Genomic DNA, 8,380 nt, shown 5'->3' on the forward strand with positions numbered 1-8,380 from the left:
CGGACGCGATTGGGACGACTACCAGTGCCAACCCCTTATCCCGCGATGCGTCCGATACACAGATAGTTCCAACGCGGCCGAGGAGCCTCACCGCATATCAATCGGGGTGCGAGGCGAGGGATGGGGCGGGAAGGCCCCAACGGCTACACGGAAGAGGCTTCAGGGCCACCTCGGTATGGTCCAAGCATCGGACGCGCTTGGGGCGACTACCAGTGCCAACCCCTTATCCCGCGATGCGTCCGATACACAGAAGGTTGCAAGGCGGCCGAGGAGCCTCACCGCATAGCAATCGGGGGTGCGAGGCGACGGATGCGGCGAGATGGCCCCAATGGCTAGACGGAAGAGGCTTCAGGGCCGCCTCGGAATGGTCCGAGCATCGGACGCGCTTGGGGCGACTACCAGTGACAACCCCTTATCCCGCGATGCGTCCGATACGAAGACGGTTCCAAGGCGGCCGAGGAGCCTCACCGCATAGCAATCGGGGGTGCGAGGCGACGGATGGCCCCAACGGCTAGACGGAAGAGGCTTCAGGGCCGCCTCGGAATGGTCCAAGCATCGGACGCGCTTGGGGCGACTACCAGTGACAACCCCTTATCCCGCGATGCGTCCGATTCGAAGATGGTTCCAAAGCGGCCGAGGAGCATCACCGCATAGCAATCGGGGTGCGAGGTGGGGGATGCGGCGAGATGGCCCCAACGGCTAGACGGAAGAGGCTGCAGGGCCGCCTCGGAATAGTCCAAGCATCGGACGCGCTTGGGGCGACTACCAGTGACAACCCCTTATCCTGCGATGCGTCCGATACGAAGATAGTTCCAAGGCGGTCGAGGAGCCTCACCGCATAGCAATCGGGGTGCGAGGTGGGGGATGCGGCGAGATGGCCCAAACGGCTAGACGAAAGAGGCTGCAGGGCCGCCTCGGAATAGTCCAAGCATCGGACGCGCTTGGGGCGACTACCAGTGACAACCCCTTATCCCGCGATGCGTCCGATACGAAGATAGTTCCAAGGTGGCCCAGGAGCCTCACCGCATAGCAATCCGGGTGCAAGGGGGGGGATGCGGCGAGATGGCCCCAACGGCTAGACGGAAGAGGCCACAAGGCCGCCTCGAAATAGTCCAAGCATCGGAGCCTCACCGCATAGCAATCCGGGTGCAAGGGGGGGGATGCGGCGAGATGGCCCCAACGGCTAGACGGAGGAGGCCACAGGGCCGCCTCGGAATAGTCCAAGCATCGGACGCGCTTGGGGCGACTACCAGTGACAACCCCTTATCCCGCGATGCGTCCGATACGAAGATAGTTCCAAGGCGGCCGAGGAGCCTCACCGCATAGCAATCGGGGTGCGAGGTGGGGGATGCGGCGAGATGGCCCCAACGGCTAGACGGAAGAGGCTGCAGGGCCGCCTCGGAATAGTCCAAGCATCGGACGCGCTTGGGGCGACTACCAGTGACAACCCCTTATCCCGCGATGCGTCCGATACGAAGATAGTTCCAAGGCGGCCGAGGAGCCTCACCGCATAGCAATCGGGGTGCGAGGTGGGGGATGCGGCGAGATGGCCCCAACGGCTAGACGGAAGAGGCTGCAGGGCCGCCTCGGAATAGTCCAAGCATCGGACGTGCTTGGGGCGACTACCAGTGACAACCCCTTATCTCGCGATGCGTCCGATACGAAGATAGTTCCAAGGCGGCCGAGGAGCCTCACCGCATAGCAATCGGGGTGCGAGGTGGGGGATGCGGCGAGATGGCCCCAACGGCTAGACGGAAGAGGCCACAGGGCCGCCTCGGAATAGTCCAAGCATCGGACGCAGCTTGGGGCGACTACCAGTGACAACCCCTTATCCCGCGATGCGTCCGATACGAAGATAGTTCCAAGGCGGCCGAGGAGCCTCACCGCATAGCAATCGGGGTGCGAGGTGGGGGATGCGGCGAGATGGCCCCAACGGTTAGACGAAAGAGGCTGCAGGGCCGCCTCGGAATAGTCCAAGCATCGGACGCGCTTGGGGCGACTACCAGTGACAACCCCTTATCCCGCGATGCGTCCGATACGAAGATAGTTCCCAGGCGGCCGAGGAGCCTCACCGCATAGCAATCGGGGTGCGAGGCGAGGGATGCGGCGAGATGGCCCCAAAGGCTAGACGGAAGAGGCTGCAGGGCCGCCTCGGAATAGTCCAAGCATCGGACGCGCTTGGGGTGACTACCACTGCCAACCCCTTATCCCGCGATGCGTCCGATACGAAGATAGTTCCGAGGCAGCCGAGGAGGTGGGGGATGCGGCGAGATGGCCCCAACGGCTAGACGGAAGAGGCTGCAGGGCCGCCTCGGAATAGTCCAAGCATCGGACGTCCTTGGGGCGACTACCAGTGACAACCCCTTATCCCGCGATGCGTCCGATACGAAGATAGTTCCCAGGCGGCCGAGGAGCCTCACTGCATAGCAATCGGGGTGCGAGGTGAGGGATGCGGCGAGATGGCCCCAAAGGCTAGACGGAAGAGGCTGCAGGGCCGCCTCGGAACAGTCCAAGCATCGGACGCGCTTGGGGCGACTACCACTGCCAACCCCTTATCCCGCGATGCGTCCGATACACAGATAGTTCCGAGGCAGCCGAGGAGGTGGGGGATGCGGCGAGATGGCCCCAACGGCTAGACGGAAGAGGCTGCAGGGCCGCCTCGGAATAGTCCAAGCATCGGACGCGCTTGGGGCGACTACCAGTGACAACCCCTTATCCCGCGATGCGTCCGATACGAAGATAGTTCCCAGGCGGCCGATGAGCCTCACCGCATAGCAATCGGGGTGCGAGGCGAGGGATGCGGCGAGATGGCCCCAAAGGCTACACGGAAGAGGCTGCAGGGCCGCCTCGGAATAGTCCAAGCATCGGACGCGCTTGGGGCGACTACCACTGCCAACCCCTTATCCCGCGATGCGTCCGATACACAGATAGTTCCGAGGCGGCCGAGGAGCCTCACAGCATAGCAATCGTGGTGCGAGGTGGGGGATGCGGCGAGATGGCCCCAACGGCTGACGAAAGAGGCTTCAGGGCCGCCTCGGAATGGTCCAAGCATCGGACGCGCTTGGGGCGACTACCACTGCCAACCCCTTATCCCGCGATGCGTCCGATACACAGATAGTTCCGAGGCGGCCGAGGAGCCTCACAGCATAGCAATCGGGGTGCGAGGCGAGGGATGCGGCGAGAAAGCCCCAACGGCTAGAGGGAAGAGGCTTCAGGTCCGCCTCGGAATGGTCCAAGCATCGGACGCGCTTGGGGCGACTACCAGTGACAACCCCTTATCCCGCGACGCGTCCGATACACAGATAGTTCCAAGGCGGCCGAGGAGCCTCACCGCATAGCAATCGGGGTGCGAGGCGAGGGATGCGGCGAGAAGGACCCAACGGCTAGACGGAAGAGGCTTCAGGGCCGCCTCGGAATGGTCCAAGCATCGGACGCGCTTGGGGCGACTACCAGTGACAACCCCTTATCCCGCGACGCGTCCGATACACAGATAGTTCCAAGGCGGCCGAGGAGCCTCACCGCATAGCAATCGGGGTGCGAGGCGAGGGATGCGGCGAGAAGGACCCAACGGCTAGACGGAAGAGGCTTCAGGGCCGCCTCGGAATGGTCCAAGCATCGGACGCGCTTGGGGCGACTACCAGTGACAACCCCTTATCCCGCGACGCGTCTGATACACAGATAGTTCCAAGGCGGCCGAGGAGCCTCACCGCATAGCAATCGGGGTGCGAGGCGAGGGATGCGGCGAGAAGGACCCAACGGCTAGACGGAAGAGGCTTCAGGGCCGCCTCGGAATGGTCCAAGCATCGGACGCGCTTGGGGCGACTACCAGTGACAACCCCTTATCCCGCGACGCGTCCGATACACAGATAGTTCCAAGGCGGCCGAGGAGCCTCACCGCATAGCAATCGGGGTGCGAGGCGAGGGATGCGGCGAGAAGGACCCAACGGCTAGACGGAAGAGGCTTCAGGGCCGCCTCGGAATGGTCCAAGCATCGGACGCGCTTGGGGCGACTACCAGTGACAACCCCTTATCCCGCGACGCGTCCGATACACAGATAGTTCCAAGGCGGCCGAGGAGCCTCACCGCATAGCAATCGGGGTGCGAGGCGAGGGATGCGGCGAGAAGGACCCAACGGCTAGACGGAAGAGGCTTCAGGGCCGCCTCGGAATGGTCCAAGCATCGGACGCGCTTGGGGCGACTACCGTTGCCAACCCCTTATCCCGCGATGCGTCTGATACACAGATAGTTCCGAGGCGGCCGAGGAGCCTCACCGCATAGCAATCGGGTTGCGAGGCAGATTATTGGGAAGGGAACCCCCTGGGATGCGGCTCAAGCAGTGCCCAAAGGGACTGGAATGCGGAATCACATCGAGAGACCCAAATGCTATACGAGGGCTCAAATCGAATTATCGATTTGGCCACGACATGGACGCATCGGAACGACTACCTTTGCCGAACCACTCGCAATTGCATCCATACCGAAACCAATAGACATTTCCGTTAGAGCCCTCGCATAGCATTCGGGAATCTCGCATGCCCCTCTAAATCGACCAATGCTGGCGCTCAATGAAAATCCGAGCGCTACCACCGTTCGAGCGCCAGCATTGGTCGAGTTAGAGGGGCACGGGGGAGAATGCTCCAGTCAACACCTCCCCTATATAAGTTATTTGTCCGATTCTCGCACAACCGTAGTCTGCCTCGTCGAATCAAACAACGGTCCCAGATTCCGACTTCCGTTCCGTAGAGACCCAAAAGCTAGATGGAGGCTCGCAAGAAAGAGAGTCGGCACATAGCAATCAGGTTTCTCGAACGTTTAGGGACCGAGCTCACTTGCGGATAGGGCAAAATCCGCCAAGCAACCCAAAAGCTAGACGGGGGCTCGAATCGAATCGCCTAGGCGGCCACAACAACGACGTGTTAGATCGACTACCAGTGCCAAACCATTCAGAAAGACTAGTTTGTGTCGAGGCCGGATAGAGATTCTCAGAGAGCGCCCGCATAGCATTTAGGAGACCTGCCGCGTCCCTCACACTCGACAAATGGTGGTGCACGTTTATAAATCCGAGCGATCCCAACCCTTTCAAGCACCAACATCGGTCGAGATAGAGGGGCACGGAGGGGGCTGCGTGAGACAACACAGTCCCCTATATAAGTTATTTGTCCGATTCTCACACATCCGAAGAATGGTCATCAAATCGGACAACAGCCCAAACTTCCGACTTCCGTCCCAGAAAGCCCAAGAGCTATCTAAAACGTTCATGGCCGGAACTCGATCGCGGCTATACCAGTCCGCCAAGCAACCCAAAAGCTAGACTGGAGCTCTAGTTGAATCACCTCTGTGGCCACTGCAAGGACGTGTTGGAGCGACTACCATTGCCGAACCATTCCGCAGGTCGAGTCCATACCAAGGCCGCATAGAGATTCACGATGAGCTCCTGCATAGCAATCAGGAGACTTGCCGTGTCCATCACAATCGATAAATCCTGGTGCAAGATTTTTGCATCCGAGCTCTCCAACCAGTAGAGCACCAGCATCAATCGACATAAACGGGCACGGGGGGAGGATGCTCGAGAACACTACCTCCCCTATATAAGTTATTTGTCCGATTCTCAAGCAGCCGAAGTCTGGTCATCGAATCGGGTCAAAGACCACAACTTCCGACTTTACCCACAATGCAAGTCATCGAATCGAACATCGGCCCCCGAGTCGGACTCCATGCGTATGTCAGGTCATCGGACCCAAATTCTGCCTTCCTGCGCATGGCGGGCCATCAATATCAACTCGGTCATCGGACCCAAACTCCGCCTTTCTGCGTATGGCACGCCTTCAAATCGGTCATCGGACCCAAATTCCGCCTTCCTATGCATGGCGGGCCATCAACATCAACTCGGTCATCGGACCCAAATTCCGCCTTTCTGCGCATGGCACGCCATCAACTCGGTCATCGGACCCAAATTCCGCCTTCCTGCGCATGGCAGGTCATCGGACACAAATTCAGACCTCGCGAATATGCATACGTATCGAATCGGTCATCGGACCCAACTTCCGACTTCATCCATACTGTAGGGTCTCTGAGGTTGGCGCGGTGCGCTCAACCCGGGGAGTCGACCCATCGAAGCATACACCTCCCCTATATAAGCTATTTGTCCGATTCCCACACCTGTGTAGTTTGCACCTCTGACCAGGACATCGACCCCAACTTCCGAACTCGACTGCAACGACGGCACCAGCGCCTTGGTGCGCACCTTGCGACGCACAGTCCCAACATTCGCCTTCCTGCACATGGCAGGTCATCGGACCCAAATTCCGACCTCGCGAGTATGCCTACATATCGAATCGGTCATCGGACCCAACTTCCGACTTCATCCATACCGTAGGGTCTTTGAGGTTGGCGCGGTGCGCTCAACCCGGGGAGTCGACCCAACGAAGCATACACCTCCCCTATATAAGCTATTTGTCCGATTCCCACACCTGTGTAGTTTGCACCTCCGATCAGGACATCGACCCCAACTTCCGAACTCGCCTGCAACGACCGAACCAGCGCCTTGGTGCGCACCTTGCAACGCACAGTGCCAACATTCGCCTTCCTCAACATGGCAGGTCATCGGACCCAAATTCCGACCTCGCGAGTATGCCTACATATCGAATCGGTCATCGGACCCAACTTCCGACTTCATCCATACCGTAGGGTCTTTGAGGTTGGCGCGGTGCGCTCAACCCGGGGAGTCGACCCAACGAAGCATACACCTCCCCTATATAAGCTATTTGTCCGATTCCCACACCTGTGTAGCTTGCACCTCCGATCAGGACATCGACCCCAACTTCCGAACTCGACTAAAAAGACCGCACCAGCGCCTTGGTGTGCACCTTGCAACGCACAGTGCCAACATTCGCCTTCCTACACATGGCAGGTCATCGGACCCAAATTCCGACCTCATGAGCATACCTACTAATCGAATCGGTCATCGGACCCAACTTCCGACTTCATCCATACCGTAGGGTCTTTGAGGTTGGCGCGGTGCGCTCAACCTGGGGAGTCGACCCATCGAAGCATACACCTCCCCTATATAAGCTATTTGTCCGATTCCGACACCTGTGTAGTTTGCACCTCCGCTCAGGACATCGACCCCAACTTCCGAACTCGCCTGCAACGACCGAACCAGCGCCTTGGTGCGCACCAAAAGTGCGCACTTTTGGTGCGCACCAAAAGTGCGCACTTTTGGTGCGCACCAAAAGTGCGCACTTTTGGAGGGCACTTTTTGGAGGGCACTTTTCTGCGCTCCAAAGGTGCGCACTTTTGGAGGGCACTTTTTGGAGGGCACTTTTCTGCGCTCCAAAGGTGCGCACTTTTGGAGGGCACTTTTTGGAGGGCACTTTTCTGCGCTCCAAAGGTGCGCACTTTTGGAGGGCACTTTTTGGAGGGCACTTTTCTGCGCTCCAAAGGTGCGCACTTTTGGAGGGCACTTTTTGGAGGGCACTTTTCTGCGCTCCAAAGGTGCGCACTTTTGGAGGGCACTTTTTGGAGGGCACTTTTCTGCGCTCCAAAGGTGCGCACTTTTGGAGGGCACTTTTTGGAGGGCACTTTTCTGCGCTCCAAAGGTGCGCACTTTTGGAGGGCACTTTTTGGAGGGCACTTTTCTGCGCTCCAAAGGTGCGCACTTTTGGAGGGCACTTTTTGGAGGGCACTTTTCTGCGCTCCAAAGGTGCGCACTTTTGGAGGGCACTTTTGTGCACTCCAAAGGTGCGCACTTTTGGAGGGCACTTTTCCTGCGCTCCAAAGGTGCACACCTAGGTGAGCACCTTCGACCACACCTTGTAGCACACCAAACTCTGACTTTCGACTTCATCCGCAATGCAGGGTCTTTGAGGTTGGCGCAATGCGCACAACCAGGGGAGTCGACCCATCAAACCCAACACCTCCCCTATATAAGCTATTTGTCTGATTCTCATACATGCGTAGCCTGCAAGAGCAATTAGGACATCGACCCCAACTTTCGGCTTCTAAACGAAAACAAGGTCTTTGAGGTTGGCGCAGTGCGCACAACCAGGGGAGTCAACCCACCGAATGCAACACCTCCCCTATATAAGCTATTTGTCTGATTCTCATACATGCGTAGACTGCAGCAATGATTAGGACATCCACCCCAACTTTTGACTTCTTAAACAAGACAGGGTCTTTGAAGTTGGTGCAGTGCACACAACCAGGGGAGTCGACCCATCAAACGCAACACCTCCCCTATATAAAGCTATTTGTCCGATTCTCATACGTGTAGTCTGCAGCAGCGATTACGACATCGACCCCAACTTCCGAATTCGTTTGCATTGACCGCACCAAAGGTGCGCGCCTTGGTGTGCACCCTGGAGTGCACTTTGGTGCTCAC

The sequence above is a fragment of the Cryptomeria japonica genome, unplaced genomic scaffold (assembly GCF_030272615.1).
Source record: "Cryptomeria japonica unplaced genomic scaffold, Sugi_1.0 HiC_scaffold_20, whole genome shotgun sequence".
Lineage (NCBI taxonomy): Eukaryota > Viridiplantae > Streptophyta > Pinopsida > Cupressales > Cupressaceae > Cryptomeria > Cryptomeria japonica.